The 21,832-nt window shown below is 46.9% G+C and overlaps 1 long non-coding RNA gene across 1 annotated transcript in view; it reads left to right on the top strand.

Moving 5' to 3' along the window:
* The window catches only part of LOC129647052 (uncharacterized), a 152,842-nt gene that overhangs the window by 119,912 nt on the left and 11,098 nt on the right, over positions 1 to 21,832 (top strand). The window contains exon 4 of the long non-coding RNA XR_008712254.1: positions 3,283 to 3,385. This is a non-coding gene — a long non-coding RNA (uncharacterized LOC129647052). The remainder of the gene's footprint in view (positions 1 to 3,282; positions 3,386 to 21,832) is intronic.

Raw genomic sequence — 21,832 nt, 5'->3', positions numbered from 1 at the left:
CCCACCCTCTTGGGATGTCAGAGCACACATGTCTCATTCATTGCAGTATCCCCAATGCCTAAAGGGCCTGGAATATTGTAGGTGCTCAGTGAATGGTTTTTGAATGAATGAATAAGGTTAGGGTCATGGGGTTTCCCTGGTGGCTCAGATGGTAAAGAATCTGCCTGCAGTTCAAAAGACTGGGATTTGATCCCTGGGTCAGGAAGATCCCCTGGAGAAGGAAATGGCAACCCGCTCCAGTACTCTTGCCTGGAAAGTCCCATGAACAGAGGACCCTGGTGGGCTGCATTCCATAGGATGGCAAAGAGTTGGACACGACCGAATGACTAACACTTTCATGGGGATTAAATAAGACATAAGCGTTTGGCAAATAGTAGGGGCAGGTCTCTGAAAGCCGCTGGCACTTGGCAGGTGGGGTGGGGTGAGGAGGCAGCTGGGAAAGGTGAAGGTGGCCCCTGAGATGCTGTGGGAGGACCAGGAGTGGACAGAGGGTGGGGCAGTACCAGAGTCAGACCTGCAGGCAGACACTGGCCTCATTTCCCATGCTGCGCCTCCTGGGCCTCGTCTGCTCTCTTGACCCCACATCCAGCCCACCGTGGACCACCAGAAGCTTCCAGCCCACCTAGCTATTTAGCCCCAGGTTGGAGCATCAGCAGCAGAGAGCCTCCGATGGGGCCATCAGGCTCTGGGACTGGGAAGAAAGGAGATGCTAGGAGACGTGGCAGGTTTTACTCTTTGCAGAGCAAAGAGCAGCCAAGGAAGCCTCAGGGAGCCTCCAGCGTCTGCTGCCAGAGGGACTGGGAGAGTGGGGCAGAGCTGCATGGTGAGTTCTGAACCTGGTGAGAACCAGAAGCTGAAAATCCACGTGTAGAGGTGCCCATGACAAGAATTCCCACAGAGAAGTAGCTTTCTCACAGAGACTCCAACCCCAGTTTGAGCTCTGAATCAGTCTGATGCTTCTTCCCCTACTCCCCACCTCTGGGGCTGGTGTAGGGTTTCACCAGGAGCTGAGCTACAGCAAGGAAAATCATGATAGAAAGTTGATAATGTCACAGAATAAAATAAAGAGGACACATGAGGATGCAGAGGAGAAGCAGGAAACAGAATGTTAAAGGCTTGGGGAGGGAGAAAAGGATTTCCAGTGGCTTTCAGGGGAGGAGGGATCCAGTGGTGAATGGAGAAGTTGAGACGAAGGCAGTGCATTTGGGTAAGTTTGAGATGCGCCAGAGAATGGGTCTTGAATGTCTTATGTGACCAGGCTCAGCCACCTTACGGCCTCTCCTCACCTCACACTCTTCTTCCCTACTTCCCTGTCCTCCAACCAGGCTCCTATGCCAGATTCCACGGCCCCACGCCTACCCCAGGGCCTTTGTATCACAATCCCTCTGCCTGGAATGCCCATCTCCTGGCAGCTGGTTCAATCCTTTATTCCTGCAGGAGTCTGCTCAACTGACCACTGGATACAAAAGAGCCCACCTGCCCCTCCTTCATCATCCTCATTTCTTACCTGTTTAATTTCTCTCCTTAACCCTTTACGGCCCTCTTCCCCTCACATATATATTTTCTTATTTATAGTGTACGGGTAGGGGTTTGGTTGCGTTGCTATTATATTCCCTGCCTCTCACATGGGGGTCTGGCACATAGTAGGTGCTCATTAAATAAGCATGGACTGTACAGTAAAACCCCTGGGTCAGGGACACGGAAGTTCATGCAGGCAAGAGGAAGAAGGAAATGGGGACCGCTTGGCTGGGACATCTGGGGAGAGCTGGCTTGGAACTCCACACAAGGATGCTGACAATATCTTCAGAAGAAGATGCTGGAGGTTTCTCAGAAAAATAGGGTGGCATTTCAGAGGTTCCTGGACAACATGAAACCTAGAGAGGTAACAAATAAAAAAGAAAAGGGTGCCCATGTGGATTTCAGGGGATGGAGAAGGAGGCACTACTGAGGTGGCAGGGCTGAACCACAGGGGATCTGGTCCCAGCTCTGATGCCATAGCAGTGTGACTTTGGGCAAGTGACCAAACACTCCCAAGTCTCAGCTGTACTGCCTGGAAAATGGGGCATCAGGCTAGCCTCAAGGTAGTGTTCTGATCATGGAATGAAATAAAAAATACTTAGAGTGCCTCCTCCATAATGTATTAAATAAATAAATGTTTATTTATTTAGTAAATAAATGTTAGTGACATGTTGAGCACCTTCTGAGTGTTATGTGCTTTGAATAAACTGCAAAATGAAAAAGATGTGGGCCCTGCTCAGAAGCAATCAGAGGAGTGAAGAAAGGCCTGCAAGTGGAGGGAGGCACTCAGGGCACCTCCAAGAGGGCAGGGAATGCCCCCTCCCTGGGTGTTGGGAAATTAAGCAAGGGCTTCCAGGAGGTGGTGATCGCTGAACTGGGTCTTAAAGGAGAAGCAGAAGACACGGATGGCCAGGAAGGGCTTTTTAGGCAGAGGGAACAGTAGAGCAGATGTGAACATTCCATCAACAGAAGTTTGTTGAGCACCTATTATGTGTTAAGGCACCTCAGTGAATACAACCTGGTGCAGTCTCTGCCATCAGGATCACACATGCCCAAGAGGCAGACATCAAGTTATTGATTACACAATTGATTGCTTAATTGCAATCACAGTGCACTTCTGGGAGCTACAGGTAATTCTGTTTTGCTCAAGTGCCCAGAGATCAAGCTGGAAAGAGAGGTGGGCCAGGTCAGGGAGAACCCTGCACCAAGCACATTACCTACTGTGTGCCAAGCTCTGTGTAATGGATACAAAGATGAACAAAACCAAGTCTGTTATTGGCAGGAACCAAGGACTGAATGCGGAGTGATAGAGGCAAGTCCATGGGGTGACAGGAGCACAGCATGGAAAAGGAAGGCTGGGAAGTCTTCCTGGGGGAGGTGATCTTTGCCCCTTCAATTGAATAGCAGTCCCAAAGCTCACCATCCTGGCTTTAAAACTTCCCAGCCTTGTAGGCTTAAAATGGCATTAGTCACTTTCACCTATCAAAGTGAAAGTGTTAGTTGTTCAGTCATGTCTGACTCCGACTCTTTGTGACCCCCATGGACAAAAGCCCACCAGGCTCCTCTGTCCATGGGGATTCTCCAGGCAAGAATACTGGAGTGGGTTGCCATTCCCTTCTCCAGGGGATCTTCCTGACCCAGGGATCAAACCCAGATCTCCTGCATTGCAGACAAAATTGTCTGAACCACCAGGGAAGCCCATAGTCACACCTAAGGGTGGCTCCATAGCAAAGCGTTCTGAGCCTGGCATCATTCCTTCTCTAGGTCTGTGATACAAGTGAAGAAGTTGGCATCATGTGGAGGTATAGACCCAAAGACCAAAAGCCCTGAATGTGAGGAGGACCGACAAGCTGGCTGTGGGACCAAGGTCTCCAGGAATCCTGGCCCTAACCCTAACCCCTTCTTCCAAAGCCATGTGAGCTTGAGACAGGTTACTTACCACTCTGTGCCTCCATTTGCTCATCTATAAAATGGGTGTCATGGTGGCTGTTGAAGTTGTGAGGACTGAGTTGGGGGCAAGGAGTCTCTCCTTTTGTACGTTTTCATTATGAGTGATTTGTTATGTTCTGCAAAAGCACCACCAATTCTGTAGGTGTGGCTGAACTGGCTCCTTACTGAAGTGATCAAAATAGCTAAAGGGGCTCTGTGGGCCCCTTGGGGGTGGGGGTGGGAGTAGGGGTATGGGTGGGGTAGCCAGGTTCTGAATGCCTACAGGATGGGGCCCAGCACGGTGCTCTGCTTTGGCCAGGCCTGATGAGGGCTCCCAGGTGACTCCATGGTAAAGAACCCTCCTGCCAATGCAGGAGCCATAGGAGACCTGGGTTTAATCCCTGGGTTGGGAAGATCCCCTGGAGGAGGAAATGGCAACCCATGCCAGTATTCTTGCCTGGAGAATCCTATGGACAGAGGAGCCTGGTGGGCTATAGTCCATGGGGTCACATAGAATCAGACACAACTGAATAGACTTAGCACACACAATGAGGGTGGAAGATGACTCTGTCTACTGACCCCTGATTGGTTCTGCAGAGTGTCAAGTTCTCCCAAAACATTCTCCTCTCCAAAAAACCATGGGTGCCTAAATGCTTATTGTGGGCCAGGTCCCCTTTCTCCCTTAAAACTGCAGAAACCTTGGGGAAACCGAAGTTTCGGGAGGTAAACATGCCAAGCCAGCCAGCAAATAGCTGATTCATGACTGGCACACAGCTCTGCCTATCTACACAGCCTCAGCTAGTAAGTAATCAGGATCCTAGGATGGAGAGGGGCTCTGCAGGTCAGCTGCCTCCTCCCTTTTGCTTGAGCTTCAGTGACAAGTAGGTGTTTACTAAGCTTTTTTTTTCTGGTGTCTTCTGGGCTCACATCTAGGTGCACCCCTTCTGCTAAGAGGGTTCTATTTAGGAGTGAGCCAAATGGAAGGGGTAATGGAAAGAATATGGAGTCTGGAGTGAGAAGAATGGGCTAGACTCCCAGAGACCCTGGGAAAATGCTTTGCTCTAGGAGCCTTGATTCCTTCATCTGGTAAATGGGAAAACTAATACCAGTGCCTTCAATAGAGTATGGGCTAATTCATATCACACGCCCAAGACTGTGTGGTACATAAATGCTCAGGAAAGGTGTGAGATGGTAGCATCTCCCTGCTTCAAACTTGTAATGGAGTCTACACACAGTTTGTGAGTCCTGATCCCTGGTCCTCCAATCTCTTCCATTGTTTTCACCTACCAAACTCCTCTGTCCCTCTCTCCCCATCTCTGCATACACGCTATTCCAGCCACACTCCCCTTCTCTCTCTCTGGACAAGCCATGATCTTCATGTTATCCATTCTCCCACATTCTCCTTTGTCTTTCTACATGGATTCACCTGGAAATAATCAGCAAAAGGGCATAACTGGGATAAAGCAGTACATGCCAGCTCTCTTTCAGACCTTTATCTTCCGCTTGTCTCCCTCCTCCCTACCTATGCAGATTACTCTCCCAGCCCCTTGATCCCCAGATTAACAACTTGTGGATTTCTACATGTTCATACAATCATAAACAAAATGCATGCAGATAATATTCACAGGTAAACACACACCCGTACCTACCCATATGCCCATTCCCAGACTGGGTTGGTCTAGTGGCTAAGATTCTGCACTTCCAATGTAGGGGACCTGGGTTCGATTCCCGGTCAGGGAACTAGAGCCCACATGCCGCAACTAAGAGTTTGCATGCCGTAACTTAAGATGCCGCATGCCACAACCAAGACCTGGCACAGCCACATATATAAATAAATAAAAGTCTGATGCAAAGAGATGACGGAGCAACATCCTCTACGTGATACTAGACCACGGGTCTAAATGTGCAATGGTACAACCAGATGAATGGTTATTATTTTGTTTTAAAGCTAGCTGGTTGTGTAGGTTTCTAATTAAACCATCACTCCCTTTTCCCAATTGCACGGAAATGCCTTCTCTTCCACATAATGGGTCTTCATGGCTGCGTTGATCCAGTTCTGATCTCTGTCCTATTCCACTGGGCTGTGTGTTGCTTCCTCGCTGACAGCTTTTGGATTTGATTATAGAGGCCTTACTATGTTCTAATGATGATCTCTAAGAAGCCACATTCTTCCCCAATGTTCTTCTCCTTCATAAGATCTGGTTATTGCTGTGTCTTCATTCTTCTCCACCAACTTTGAAATAATTTTATTCAATGGTGTCATCGTCAACACAGGATCTCAGCAACTTACTTGGAGTCAAGCTATTCCACTGGCGAACAGGAGATATTTGTTGAATGTTGTTGCTGATCTTTTCCTTCCCTAATGTGTCCTATTCATCCACCACCAGGACTAGAAGAGGCATTGGATAGTAATATTTAGTCCAAAAGTAGTTAACATGAAAATGTGTACAGAGTAGACAAGCCTAACTAAATAGAGAAAGTTTCAGAGATACTGAGACACTTGGAAGCTTGTCAAATTTGAGATCCATGAAGCAAAGAGATGTTATTCCTATATTCAACACCTATTTCTTTTTCTTTTTTTAAAATATGTCTTTAAGTGGGGGATAATTGCTTTACAATGTTTTATTGGTTTCTGCCATCAGTTCAGTTCAGTTCAGTCACTTAGTCATTTTCAACTCTTTGCAACCCCAAAGACTGCAGCACATCAGGCTTCTCTGTCCATCACCAACTCCCAGAGCTTGCTCAAATTCCTGTCCATTGAGTCAGTGATGCCATCCAACTGTCTCATCCTTTGTCATCCCTTTCTCTTCCTGCCTTCAATCTTTCCCAGCATCAGTCTTTTCCAATGAGTCAGTTCTTTGCATCAGGTGGCTATAGTACTGGAACTTCAGCTTCAGCATCAGTCTTTTCAGTGAATATTCAGGACTGATTTCCTATAGGAAGGACTGGTTGGATCTGCTTTCAGTCCAAGGGACTCTTAAGAACCCCATGAACAGTATGAAAAGGTTTCTGCCATACAACAAAGTGAATCAGCTATAAGTATACATATGCCCTTTTCCTCTTGTGACTCCCACCCACCTACCCACCCCACCCTCTAGGTCATCACGGAGCACTGAGCTGAGCTCCCTGCTATTTCTTGAACACCTACTGTATACCAGATCTTATTATAGGTTTGGGGATATACTGGTGACCAAAGCCAAGACAAAAGTTTGATTTTTACACTGTGACAATGGTATTGTGTTCATTATTTTTCAGTGTGATCGATATTGTCATTATGTCATTATGTCAAAATAAAGAGTCCTTGTCTTTTAAAGATGATACTGAAATATTTACAGATATAACGTCTAGAATTTGTTTCCAAGTAAGCTCAGAGTGGGAGAAATGGATGAAAATATAGATGAAACAAGATTGGCTGTGAATTGATAATTACAGAAGCTCGGTGATGGTTTAATAAGGATTTATTATGCTATTCTCTCTACTTTTATCTATATTTGAAATATTCCATAATAAAAATGCTTTAAAAATGCATTCAGAGCCTATTACATTTCAGGCATTGTTCTAATTGCCTTCCATCTATTAATTCATCAAATCTTCAAAATAGCCCTGTCTTAGATCAGTTTGAGCTGCTATAACAAAATACCATGAACTGGGTGGCTGAAATAACAGATACTTATTTCTCATAATTCAGGAGGCTGGGAAGTTCGAGATCAAGGTGCCAGCAGATTTGGTTTCTGGTGAGAAGCATCTTCCTCACAGATGGTCATCTTCTTGCTGTGTCCTCACCATACAGGGGTTGTGGGGTCAAGATGGGGAGAAAGAGCCCTGATCTCTTCTTATTAGGATAGTAATTCCATCATGAGACTTGGCCAAATACTACCACATTGGGGGTTAGGGCTTCAACATATGAATTTGGGGGGAGCCACAATTCAGTCTATATTAAGCCTTATGAGGTAGATATTATTATCCAAGATGAAAAAAATGCAGCCCCACAAGATTCAGTAATTTTCCCAGGATCATAGTAAGTGGTAGAGCCATCTGGTCCCATGGCCCTGCTCTCAAACTCTATGTCCTACTTTTACATCTTCTACATCTACTGTTCATTCCAATGAACCTTTAAATGAATATATATATATATATATATATATATATATATATATATAGTTATTTCATGTATCAGGAAGGGCTGTGAAAGTTATAAAATAAGACTGGGGAGAGAGAAAGACTGCTCGTGGAAGAAGGTGGGACTGAGGATGCAGAGGGTGGGGACTTTCTTCAGTGAGGATGAAGATGGGGAGGCTGTGTGGAGATCTGGGCCAGATATTCAAGCCATTGTGCTGTGCTTAGTCACTCAGTCATGGCTGACTATTTGCTACCCCAAGGACTGTAGCCCGCCAGGTTCCCCTGTCAACAGGGATTCTCCAGGCAAGAATACTGGAGTGGGTTGCCATGCCCTCCTCCAGGGGATCTTCCCAACCCAGGGATCGAGCCCAGCTCTCCTGCATTGCAGGCAGATTCTTTACTGTCTGAGCAACCAGGGAAGTCTTACATTCAAGCAGAGGGAATGGCAAAAGCAAAGATCTGAGACCAAAATAGGAAAGTTGGTGGGGCTGGAGCCCAGCCCATGGGGACAAGGACTGGAAAAGCAAGTGGAGGACCAGATCTTACTGCAGACTGTAGTAAAACACTATTTATAGGTTCAAACAAAAGAGCTAAAATATCTCAGTAAGATCAAAATGATTTATTGGATTTATTAGCGCAGTGATCATTTAAATACATTTTCCTACATTTTGCAGTGCTAAATTCATCTATAACAGAAGGATAATTTAATTCCAAAGGCAAATTAACCGCTCTTTGCCTTCTCCCAAAGTCACCCACTTTTGATATTTTTTTGCATAACTTGATTCAATTTTTTCTGCTCTTGCCACATTTTCTCCAGCTCCTACATACTTTTTTGGATGGTTATAACGTTATTATCTCATTATTAGTTGCTAACCGGGGATAATTCACTTTTCCAATGGATCCATGCTGCTCATAAAATGCCAAATCAACAGGGAGCGTAGGAAGTAAGTGGTTAGTGACTTCTGATAGATGGAGTAGACAGAAAACTGTTTGCTTTCTGGGGACCAGGGTGGGAAGCAGGCATTGATGACCTCTGATAAGTTGAATTTACCTGTGGCCCAACAGTCCAAATGTCAGAAGAGCATCCATAAGGCAGATTCTCAGAGTACAGGTGGTGATAACTGCTTGCATCAAACTCATATTGTGTGTGCTTAATATTTTGCATGATCTCTGCTTGTTTGAATTTGCAGGTAACTGACAACAAGTTCAAGGGATTCTGTAGATAAAATGTCCCAAACACAATGTTTCCCTTGAAAAATGCTGGTGATACACACATTTGTAGTGAAGCCTTCACACACTGTGGGACTTCCCTGGTGGTGCGGTGGTGAAGAACCCATCTGCCAGTGGAGGAGATACAGGAGATGTGGGTTCAATCCCTGGGTCAGGAAGATTCCCTGGAGAAGGAAATTGCAACTCACTCCAATACTCTTGCCTGGAAAATTCCATGGACAGAGGAGCTTGGTGGGCTACAGTCTATGGGGTCGCAAAGAGTCAGACATAACTAAGGGACTCAGCATGCAGCACTTCACACACTGCAATAAAGGGGAAGAGGGAAATGGATAAGGAGCCATCCACTAGGGGTTCTGAGGCAATTTTTCTTGATGTTGGAGGAAAGTTTGTTGAATGAACTTCAGGGGGCATGAGGGAGGCAGATGGGAATGGAAAAGTGGATTTTAAGAAATATTACTGCAAAATGATGTGTCCCCTTTATAGTGTTTGAGAAACATAATTAAGTCATATTGAATCATCTTGAGTTTTTGGTTGCTGGATTGATCCTTTGGCTCTAACATCTCTTTGTGACCTGGACCACCTCTGTCATGGTTTCGACAAGGCTGCAGCACTCAGAGGAGTGGGTACTGGGGAAAGCTGCTCTGAAAAGATGGCAAATTGCCCAAAAATTTGTGGAAAGTTTATGCCAAACTATAAATTTAGACACTAGAATTTTCCTTTTGGTTTTAGGTGTTGGGCAAAAAAGTTAGAAAAAAACAGTTCTAGATAGAGTCAAGAGACCTACTTAATAGGCTTTGCTTTACTAGATGGTCCCTTCCTTCATTCAATATATGGTTGAGTGAGCAGTTCTATCTATCTGCCAAGTCTGAGCTGCTGCTGCTGCTAAGTCGCTTCAGTTGTGTCCGACTCTGTGCGACCCCATAGACAGCAGCCCACCAGGCTCTGCCGTCCCTGGGATTCTCCAGGCAAGAACACTGGAGTGGGTTGCCATTTCCTTCTCCAATGCATGAAAGTGAAAAGTGAAAGTAAAGTAGCTCAGTCGTGTCCGACTCTTCATGACCCTATGGACTGCAGCCTACCAGGCTCCTCCTTCCATGGTATTTTCCAGGCAAGAGTACTGGAGTGGGGTGCCATCGCCTTCTCCGAAGTCTGAGCTAGGTGCAGGTATTCATCTTTGTAGGTAATTTTATTCATCTTTGTAGGTAATTTTGAGCTGTGTGTATGTGTGTGTTTTGGCCATGCTATGGGGCATGTGGGATCTTAGTTCCCTGAAGAGGGATCAAGTGGAAGTGCCAAGTCTTAACCTCTGGATTGCCAGGGAAGTCCCTGAACTGTGCATTGAAAGGTGGATAGGAGATTACAGACAGAGAAAAAGGGAGGGGAATGTTAGGCAAAGACATAGATCCTTAAAATGGCAAGGAGTCTTCCAAATGCAGAGAGCAGGTTAAGGACCTCAAATCTAGGACATGTGTAGTTATAAAAAAAAGTGATTAATTTCCCTACTGTTGGCATTAAGGATGTCTCCATTTTATTTATTTAATTTTTAGATTTGAGTTTTTTTCTTTTCTTTTTTTGTGTTGTTAATAATTTTCTACATCAACTTAGAAAAATGTTGTGTGTAATAAGTGAGAGCGCACAGTAAAGTTTATAGACAATCAGCATGAGTTCAAGGGAGTTCATTAGCCATTGTCTTATCTTTAAAAGCTCAAAATAACCTTAGAACATCTCTAAAATCACAGTAATAGGAAACCAAAATAAATTAATTCTCAATGACTCAAAACAAGAAGGATGTCTGCATTTTAAATGATTATAAATAATGCTGAGGAGTCAATCCTAAAGGAAATAAACCCTGAATAGTCACTGGAAGGACTGGTGCTAAAGCTGAAGCTGCAATACTTTGGCCACCTGATGCGAAGAGCTGACTCATGGGAAAAGACCCTGATGCTGGGAAAGATTGAAGGCAACCGGAGAAGGAGGTGGCAGAGGATGAGATGGTTAGATAGCATCACCAATTCAATGGACATGAACTTGAGCAAACTTCTGGGAGATAGTGGAGGGCAGAGGAACCTGGCATGCTGCAGTCCATGGGGTTGCAAACAGTTAGACATGACTTAGCCACTGAACAACAACAGCAATGAACATCTTCATGCATAAATGGTTTCTGGGTTTTGTCTTAGGTGGATTCCTCGAAGTAAAAATCACAGTGAATTTCAGGGAGAGAGTAACCTGGTGGGCTCTGCCCTGTGACTCTGGCCAAATCGCCGGTCCTTCTGGGTTTGTTTCCCCAGCTCTCAGAACATAGATCCCAGGAGCAAAAATGACTTTTCTACCTTTAATGTCAGACATCTAAATGCACACCATGAATGAATGCCAGGGTGAAAAAGATCTGGAGGGGAGGAGGTGGCAGAAAGCCTCTCACGGGGCCCTGGACCTAGCAGCAGGTGGTCAGTGACTTCACCTGTGCCCATCAGTCCATGCAACAAACATTCATGCAAACACTTAGCACGTGCCTGAAAGTGCTCTGGAACCATGTGTTCACTCTGCTCAGTAGTCTATTCCCATAGTTTTCTTCCTCATAGTAAGTTCTGTGGAACTGCACGTTAACTAGGGTGCCAAATGAAAATGACAACACGAGGGTTCAGTGGCAGATGAAGCTTGGGAACCTGTGTTAAAGGGCACTCAACAGGCTCCAAGGGCTGTGGGACTTTATGCTTTACCTGTGCCCATGTGCCTGGAGGATGCCCAAGAGAGAGACATGGAATTAGGCTGTCTAGTGTCATGTGACTGTAGGACTCTTTCTGTTGAAGCATCTGGGGCTTCCTTAACCTCTCCCAAGTACACATCTTCCTTTCCAGCTCACTGCCATCATCTGTTGTGGGCATTTCCCTGCCTTGCTGGTCACTGTAGCCCTGTTATGCAGCCCAGCCCCAGGCACAGCAGAGTCAGGATTCCAAAACTCTTGCACTTCACTTGAGCTGTACACTGGCCCCCCAAGCCAAGATACAGGAAGCAGAGAGAAACCTCATTCTCTAGGCTGTTCTGCAACAGCAGGCAGAGGTTAAGGGGGCTTCCCTGGAGCCAGCCAGCTGCTCTGAGTCTGATGTCACCATGCCCTAGTTTTGTGACCTTCGCCAGGTTGTCTCACTCACAGGGTCTCAGTTTGCCCATCTGTCAAATGGAGAGGATGATGCCACTTCCTCTAGAGCAGTGTTGCTGTAGGAACAGAATGAGACAAAGCATATACAATGTTTAGCAGGGCAAATGGTAACCTTAATCATCATTATTACCTAATTTAATAACAACACTTACAGTAGGGGATCCAAGGGCCTCCAGAGACACTCCCTAGTATTTTTGACCTCAAAATTGAAATAGTTACATCACCTGGCTGTCTCACTCTCACAGGTTGGGTCGTTACTGCGGGCATTTTCTTGATATCATGAAAGGCAGAATGCAGTAGTATCCTGGGGTTTGCCAAAGCACTAATGTCTGACATGGGTATAGTACTTCACAGCATATGAAGTCCTTTATTCTACTCGGTACATATCTATCCCACACACCCCTCTAGTGCTTTACAGCCTATGCATCGTGAAGTGTCTGCTGGGGTTTAGGGATGCTGACTCGACTCATAGATGAGGACGTGGAAGCTGAGCAAGTCACACTTGGGCTCTGCATCTGGGGTGGCCCTGGGGGGACTGTCTGATTCTGACTCTGCTCTAGTCCCCTGGGCTCTGTCTCCTCGCTCTCCCTCTGCGTCCTGCAGAAGATGGAGTCTTCCTGAATGAGGCTCGGGAACGCTGCCACCGTTCAATGAGCTAGTGGTGAAATCGGAAACTCTAGGCTGGTAGCAGAGGGAAAAAAGTCTACCTTTGATTCATGGACAGGAGAATCAGTGAATGGGGAGGAGTCATTCTGCAGTAACCAGAGGAAATGTCTGAGTGGTACATCCTTTGAGCAAAGTCCGTTACAGAGAGAGCACCATCATGCTAGTGGAGAACTCAGCCCTCCTGTTAACGTCTGGAACCAGACCAGGGAGGTGAGGGAGCGCTCCTGGGCTCAGAGCAGACAGATCTGAGCTCAGATCCCAGAGACGCTGTTGGAGCAACCCTGCTGATACTCACTGGGAAGTGGGGTATTTGTTATCACAGGGGTCTCCAGAACAGGGTGTCTAAACAGCTGGTAGGAACCAGGCACAAAAGAGGGGCTTGCAAAATAAAAACATCTGAAAGATTCTTTTATTAGGGTTGAATGGGGAGAATTTTGTTTCTTTAGGAGATGGGGGTAAAATCTGTCAGTTGCCTCCACTGGTCTTGAATGAATGAATGAGTCGATTTCTACAGTATCAAATCTGATTTCTGGTTGGGAGTGAGAAACTAGAGTCCTGAAACTGTTTCTAAAGGTGGTAATTCACAGGTCTAACAGGTTACCATGCACCAGGGGCTTTCTCGAACAGTCTTTCATTTGCTTTTCATAAAGACTCATTGAGTTGGGCATTATGATCATGGCAGGTGAGGTCTCAGGGATCAGAGAGGGGCAGTGATTTTTCCCAGGTCACACAGCTTGTATGTGGCAAAACTAAGCCTCCAATCTGCATCTGCTTTCTCCAAGTCCCCAGTTCCTTCTCATGCTACACTTAATTTGGAAGGAAATGGAAAGGCCTGGGAATAGTGGAGGAATAATATTATATTATACTGCATACTGGAAGAAAGAGAGGACTATTGTACTTTGGTTATAGAAGTTTCTTTAGACCTTTTAGACAAGTGAACTTCTCGGTAAACTTGCTTTGCGATATGAAAACAGCTAGACTGTAGCAAGAAAGCGTAATCACCAATTTTGTGGTCTACACTTCAGCTTCCCAAGTTCAGGGAGGCTTCGTCCGTGTACTGGGAGGATTGCAAGAAAGCTTCCTGGCCTGAAATGGAGTGATAGTAATGAATAAAGCTGGTTTGTGTGAGGAGCTTCGGCTTGCCACGTAAGCAGAAAAGCTTGTACTCTTTTTTTTTTTTTCTAATAACTGCTCCCACTGTGCTCTATTGAGCTTCATCTTTCTTGCTGGTTTCCTTCAGGAGACACCTCAGGCCCATTCCATAACTTTCCAATCACTTTGAGTTATTAAAAAGAATAATTTAATTTTGGTTATTAAGACTCAATCTTGTTCATTTTAGACTGTTAATCTTATATGAAATTTGGTGCTTCCCCCTTGGGTCATGTGTGTATGTGTATGTGTGTGTGTGTGTGCATGCCCATGCATGTGTTTGTGTGCGTGCCCGTGCCTGTATGCATGTGTGTGTGAGCATTGTCTGAACATCACCTCATCTTGTGATTGCATGATTGCAAATGGAGAGTGGGCTGTGTCTGCTTGGGTGGCTCAGATCTGCTGCTCCCTCTGCAGACAACCCTGTGCCAAGAGATGGTGAGTTTGTCACACACAGACACACACATCATGATTTTGCCTATATTGCTGTCCAGTGCACAGTAGCTCAGCTCCCTTTGTGAGGCTGGTATCCAAGGTCAGGCTCTCTAGGGAGGAGGTGCTGGTCAGATGCAACCCGGGCTAAGACTTTCCCTCCTTGTCTCTGTTCTCCCTGGCAACTGGGGTTCTGTCTTAGAGTTCGGAATCTCAGGGCTCTGGATCATGGGAGTGGGTTAGCACATTGACTTGCTCACCCACTCTGACGTTCATTCAAGCCAACAGATACCTGAGTCTTTGCTGCACCCAGCATTGGGCACTCTCCTCCCTGCCATCTCCTCTGTCCCTTTCTTCATGCACCTGGGGGCTGTCTAACTTGGAGACATGAGATGTGTGGCAGGTTCAGTGGCTCAGAACAGTAAGAGGAGGAGACTTGTTTACCCAGAGAGGGGCAGGTGAATCAGTTTCAGGCACCTGCACTCAGCACTCCAAGCCCAGACTTCTCCCTCGCATCTCTCACTAGGAAATGCTACCCTACCAGGTTGGTGTCTCTTGCCTCTGGGACTGTGGGAAGTCTGAGGACTCCAAGAATCAGACTGTTTTTGAGACAGCCCTGGAGAATTTAGTCATATGTTCACTTGGAGCCCACCAGTAGGAGGAGAGGTGGGCTGAGGGGTCCCCAGACTCGTGGTATCCTGTTACACGTGGTCCTATTCACGGAGCACCCAGACTGAGGCAGGTACTTTCAGGTATTTGATTAAGCATTATCTGTTGATGCTGCTCACACCCCTCCCAGTGGGATCATTATCCCCATTTTACAGGTGAGGTGACCAAGGCTCAAAACCAAAAGGGTTTACCTTAACTGCCATGGGCAGCATATGGGAGAAGCGAGATTTGAATCCAGGTCTGCCCATCTTCAAAGCCCAGAAGGGGTAGGTGCTGGTTATTTGGAGTCACTCAGAATCAACTCCCCATTCTCTGGTCACAGCACACTGATATACTCTTTCCCACTGGGTACACTCTTTGGGGGCCCTATCAATTCAGGTGCCCTCTGCCCTTATTCATTGGAAGGATTGATGCTGAAGCTCCAATACTTTGGCCACCTGATATGCAGAGCCAACTCATTGGAAAAGACCCTGATGCTGGGAAAGACTGAATGGAAAAGAAGGGGCAGTAGAGGATGAGATGCTTGGATGGCATCACCATCTCAAAAGACATGAGTTTGAGCAAACTCTGGGAGATAGTGAAGGACAGGGAAGCCTGGCGTGCTGCAGTCCATGGGGTCACAAAGAGTCAGACATGACTGAGTGACTGAACAACAGCTGCCCTCCCTTAGATACATGACTCAAACTCAACTCTATAGGATCCTCTGTCCAGATCTTGAGTCTAGAACAGAGAGATGCAGTGACAAACAGCTTCCACCCTTTAAAAAAAAAAAAAAAAGCAGACAAACGATAAAGAAGAGCTGGTGTCTATTCATCCCAGTACTGGTCTGATGAGCTGTTGAGTAGCTCAGTCTTCCTGGGTGCTGAAACCTTTGCAGTTTCAGCCCTTTCTGGACCCTAGTTAACCTAACCGTTCAGCAATCTAGCCTTCCACTAAATCCCCTCCACTCTGCATTTTATTTGCTCCATTCAACCGCAGTTGGTTTCCATTGCTTGCAATCAAATAATACTATTTGATACCCTAAGTGTTGTGGTGTTAGGGGTCTGACTCTTTGCCTAATCGCAGTTGTGGTTTATTCGCTAAAGTGAAAGTGAAAGTGGAAGTCACATTTGTGTCCGACTCTTTGCAATCCCATGGACTATAGAGCCTGCCAGGCTCCTCTGTCCATGGGAATTCTCCAGGCAACTGTACTGGGGTAGGTTGCCATGTCCTCCTCCAGGGGATCTTCCCAATCCAGGGACCGAACCTAGGTCTCCTGCACTGTAGGCAGATTCTTTACCATCTGAGCCACCAGGGAAGCCTAAGAATATTGGAGTGGGTAGCTGATCCCTTCTTCAGGGGATCTTCCTGACCCAGGAATCGAATCGGGGTCTCCTGCCTTGCAGGTAGATTCTTTACCAGCTGGTCTACCAGGGAAGCCTTTTAGTTGCTAAGTCATGTCCAACTCTTTTTGTGATCCTATGGACTGTAGCCCCACCAGACTCCTCTCTCCATGGGATTTCTCAGACAAGAATACTGGAGTAGGTTGCCATTTCCTTTACCAGGGGATCTTCCTGATCCAGGGATCATACCTGCATCTCCTGTGTTGGCAGGGGGATTCTTTATCACTGAGCCACCTGGAAAGCCCTCTTTACCTGATAGAACCCCTCTATTTTCTGTGTCTCAATGAGGTCTGACTTATAAAGTGCTCAGGACGGGGCCTGGTGCAGGCTGTCACTCAGCAAATGCCCGTTGGCATTTTTATTACTGTTCTTCTCTCGGGTTCTGGTCTGTGTGAGGCCATGCCTGGCCCTCCCAGGCCTTGGGGCTGTTGGTGAGCCTCCCGCGGGCTCAGCTGACAGATCTTGGTTCGGTTCCTACCAGGCAGATGCTTGTGTCACATCAGATGACCGCTAACCACAGCTGGCATTAATGGACCGTGTTACGGCAAAACAGTGAGTTCAGGTGGTTGGCAGGTGGGCATGTTGGTAGGAAGCTGGCTCTGCTGCTGTGTTCCAGGGGCCCCAGGCTGTGGACTGACTGTCTTGTCCCCCAGTTCAGCTGGGGCAGACCAGCTGAGAAGGGAGGGACTCACCCTTCTCCCTGTCACCAACATTATCCTCAGTGTGGTTATTAATAGCAGCGATTATTGCTGCTCTGAGCACCTACTATGTGCCAGACCCTTAATGAGAGGACAGTGCTAATCATAAAATTAATGGCAACATACATTGTCATAGTTACTCTTCCCAGAAACTCCTATGAGGAGGCGTATGCCCATATTGTAGATGAGTAAGTTGAGGGTGAGGGATGTTGCTGGGGAGATGTGATGGTGCTTGGTTCCCACCTGGGGTCTGTCCTTCAGCAGTGGTTTCTTCTGATTTCCTTTAAGGCAAAGGAAGTATTTCATCTGTCTGTAGACAGCAGTTTAAGCTACATTAGAAATACACCTTCCTATTAATACAGTTTTGATTCTGTTTCTTGTTAAAAATCATCCTGACTCTGTGATACCAATGGGGACTTCATTTCCTCCCTGGATCACATCTGAATCTTTTGGGGACAGTGTTCTCCTCACCAATGCCCTCTATCTGTGGATGACGCCACCTCCAGTCGGAGCCGTCTCCTGCACTTTGGACCCTCCTTCCCACAGGCTTCTCCTCCCACTGGGCTACTTGGCCAACATCTCAAACTCCATACACTAACTCTGGGTGTCCTCCATCCCCGACTCTGCCTCTCCTGCAGCTTCCTTCACCTTGATTCCTAATGTCTCCATCCTCTCGCGCTCTGTCCATAAGCCCTGGAGTCACTGCTGGTCCAGCCTCTTAGACCCCACATCGAATCCATTAGGAAATCCTATATTCAGAATCGATTGCTTCTCTCTGCTTTCACCCTGGTTGAACCACCATCCTCTCCTGCTTGGATCATCCCATTAGCTTCCTGATTGATCTCCCTGTTCCCAGTGTGCCTCTATCTCCATCATCCCCAACACAGTAGCTGGAATGATTTCTTCGAAGACGTAAGTTAGACTGTGTCATCTCTCTGCTCGAGCTTGGGTGGTGACTACCCATTTCACTCCAGGTAAAATCAAAGGTTTGAAGTGGGCTCCAGGGCCAATGACCTTCCCTCCTATCTCACAGTCCCCGGCTGTCCTCCATACCCAGCCCTATGAGTAGGCTACTCCTGCCTTAAGGTCTTTGCACTGGCCACTTTTTCTTGCCCCAGATACACACATAGCTCACCCCTCACCTCCTTTGTATCTCTGCTGGACAGCCCCCTTTCTCCCTGGCCACACTCCATCGCATCACTCACATCCCGCACCCCTAACTCCCAATCCTCCTCACCTTGTCCTACTTTTTCTTGGTTTCATTGCAAGTATTACCCTCTGACATCTTATACAATTTACTTCAGGTGAATTAGGATTGCCACTTAATGTCTGACTCCTGAGACCAGCAAGTTGACTCCTCCAGGGTGAAGCTTTTTGCCTGTTTGCTTCTGAAACACAGCTTGGCACAGACTGGCCCCTCTATGAATGAATCCGTGTTGTTCAGTTGCCCAGTCATGTCTGACTCTTTGTGACCCCATGGACTGCAGTACGCCAGGCTTCCCTGTCCCTCACCATCTCCTGAAGTTGGCCCAAGTTCATGTCCATTGCAGCAGTGATACCATCCAGCCATCTCATCCTCTGATACCCTCTTCTCCTGAGAGTCCCTTGGACAGCAAGGAGATCAAGCCAATTAATCTTAAAGGAAACCAACTCTGAACCCTCATTGGAAGGACTGATCCTGAAGCTGAAGCTCCAGGATTTTTGTAACCTGATCTGAACAGCCAACTCATTGGAAAAGTCCATGATGCTGGGAAAGATTGAGGATAGAAGGGAAAAATGAATCCCTATACCTTTCCTCTGATCCTTAACTTTCTTCCTGAAACTGGAGACTGAAGAGCATGAGTTCATTCTACTGGACAAGGTATTGTTAAAATCTCCAGGAAATAAGTGATCCTGCAGGGGAAATTGCTGATCTGGCTCCTGCCTCCACTCCCAAGCTCATCTCAACTAATCTGGTTCTCATTTTTAGGCTCCTCCAAGATCAAAGCCCTTGTAATGCTTCTGCTGTGTCATACCTCAGGGCCTTTGCACATATGGTGCCTCTTTCAGCCTGATGGACTCCTCGGTGTCATTCAAAGTCCTCGTTAGGTGTTGCCTCTTCCCTGAGGTTCTCTATTATCCTCCTACTCTCCTAAGTCCTAAGAGACTCCTTCCTTCTCCTGAATGACTTCTGTACCTCCAGTGCGTTTCTCAAGGCTCATGTTTCATTGTCACCTGGGGTTATGTCCATTGCACGATCAAACTGTGTGCTCCTTGAGGGCAGAGGCTGAGCTCTTGGCCCTGTTTCCCAAGCTGGCCCAGGGGCTGGCATGTGGTGGTGGCCCGGTCAGTGTTTGTTTACTGCAAATGATGGAGCAAAACAAGCCAGATAAGGACAAAAACAGTTCTGAAGACCCTTTCAAGGTCACCAGCTGGCGAGGGATGAACAATGTCTTATTATTTGATCATTTATTTATACTCTACTTTCAAATAGGATTTGAGGCAGCCTGAGATGAAAGGCACAGATACAGCAAAAATGAAGCCTGCGTCTTAAACGACACCACCATTTTCTGCAGATGACTCTTGCTCACTGGCATGTAAATGTGCCCCAGTAAAAGCACAAGACCACCCCCAAATCCCCTGCCGGTCTGTCTCCCTCGGCAGCTAGTGCTTTCAAGCCAGGCTTTCAATGATTGTCTCAGTTCAGATCCACTTCCTCATCCCTCCACTAACCTGCTCTCAGCCAGGACAGTGGCTACTTCTGTGTCACTAATTCCAACAAACACTTTCAGACCTCAATCCCTGGCCTCAGGGCAGCATGACCTTCTGATGCTTCTTCTTTCCTAAAACCTTTTGCTTCCCTTAGAAGTTTCCTCCTACCTCTGGGTTCCTCCCTCCCAGCCTCCCTTGCAGGCGGCTCATCTCCTGCACATCCCATAAGCATCCGTGCTCCCCGGGATCCCCTCCCTGACCCCCTTTCTGTTCACCTACCCACTTTCCTTGACCAACTTTGACTCTGCAGCCTCTGATTGCAGTTGCTACTAGGATTAGTGAGGGGGGTTGTAACTCTAGAAACTGCCCCCCAAACTTCAGTGACTTAGCACAGAGAACATTTATTAAAATTTATCTAATTTTAATTGAAAGATAATTGCTTTACAACATTGGTTTGATTTCTGCTGTACAGCAACATGAATTAGCCATAGATGTTCATATGTTCCCTCCCTCTTGAATCTTCCTCCCACATCCCCCCGCTTTCCCACCCCTCTAGGTTGTTACAGAGGCCCAGAAGAGAACATTTTTACTTGCACAGGGTCCATTCAGTAACTGGGGGAGGAGACCTCTGCTCGCTCTGGTCATCCAGGGACACAGGCTCCTTTCACCTGGCTGTCACTGACCCTGGCTCTGTGTTAGGGGTGGGGGGATGTTCTTCTGGACAGGGATGGGGGTGGAGAGAGAGGGAGGGTGTCGTGGATGAGGAGTATGAAGTAGAAAGCAGGGCGAGTCAAGTGGCTTTGAGCCCTTGACCTAGCCTGTAGCCTTAGACTCTGTTGTAAGGCTCCGTGTGTGTGTGTGTGTGTGTGTGTGTGTGTTAGTTGCTTAGTCGTGTCTGACTCACTGTGACCCCATGTACTGTAGCCTGCCAGGATCCTCTGTCCATGGAATTCTGCAAGCAAGAATACTGGAGTGGGTTGCCATTCCCTTCTCCAGGGGAGTGAGGCTCCATGGAAGCCTGGATTCATCATGTGATAATAAGGAAGTCACATTGGGTAGGGACAGGCTTCCTGCTCTCATATGCTCACATTTCTTGGGCCCAGGAAGGATCTGCCGGTTGGCTGCACTGGGCATGTGGATAGAAGAAGATGGAAATCGGGAATCTGCCATGGGTGTCTTGCTTCTGGAAGCTGTGCGGAGATATCCTGGCCAGAGGGCAGCTGTGTGACTGGCTCTTCCTCTATAAATTCATGGCCAGAGCATGGGGACTCACCCAGAAGACTGACTCAGCCTTCTTGCCAGTGCGCAGAGCCTGTGCTGGGCATGCCGCATGCCTGATTGTCAAATTCATCACCCACAGTCAATGGCGTGACAGTGGGCATATGTCACCAGCTCTTGAAGCTGGGTAGGCTGGACCCTCTGTCCTCTTCAAAGGGAAGGAGATCTGACAACTTGACAGTGATGGAGTCCCTACTGTGTGCCAGAGTTTCTCCTAAATACTTTATCTCCATTATCACTGAATTGTCATAAGAGCCCTGGAAGGAAGGGCAGGTCATCGTCCCCATCTCACAGATTAAACCAAGATTTAGGAAGACTTAGGAAGCTTAACATTTGAAAATAATGAGGAGGATGCCCACAGATGGCACATTTCTGAGGTCCCACAACTGATTTTTTTGAACTCTCATTTGGCATACATCTTTAACTCTTCTAGGACCATATGATAGAAGGGAAAGAGGTTTGGGTTGGGCCTGGGAATACATGGGCCTACAATCCAGAGTCTAACACTCACTAGATGAGTCATGTTATAGAACCATTTTAACCTCTTGAAGACTCAATTTTCTCATCTGTCAAATGGGCACAATCATGTTGATCTCCCAGGGACAAGTGAGAGAGATTTACACACTGTAAAGGTCTGAGTATTTTCTTTATTTCAGCTACTATCATTTCTTGCTTAGATGTTTCTTAGGGGTCTTCTGTTTGCTCTTACTCCTTCCTCTGTGGTATCTTCTCTGCACAGAAACCAGAGGGATTTTTTTTGAAATGGAAGTCAGTTCATGTCAAGTCCTTACTTAAAACTAGGTTCACATATGTCCCCAGTCTGCTGTGTGACATGGCCTCACCTGTGCCCCTAGGGCCCCCCTTTTGCTGCTGCCCCTGCTTTAGCTTTCTCTCTTCAGGCCCCTGGCCATTTT

Source organism: Bubalus kerabau, chromosome 1 (assembly GCF_029407905.1).
Source record: "Bubalus kerabau isolate K-KA32 ecotype Philippines breed swamp buffalo chromosome 1, PCC_UOA_SB_1v2, whole genome shotgun sequence".
Classification (NCBI taxonomy): Eukaryota; Metazoa; Chordata; class Mammalia; order Artiodactyla; family Bovidae; genus Bubalus; species Bubalus kerabau.
The sequence above is the reverse complement of the archived record's forward strand: the minus strand, read 5'-3'. Positions and strand labels throughout refer to the sequence as shown.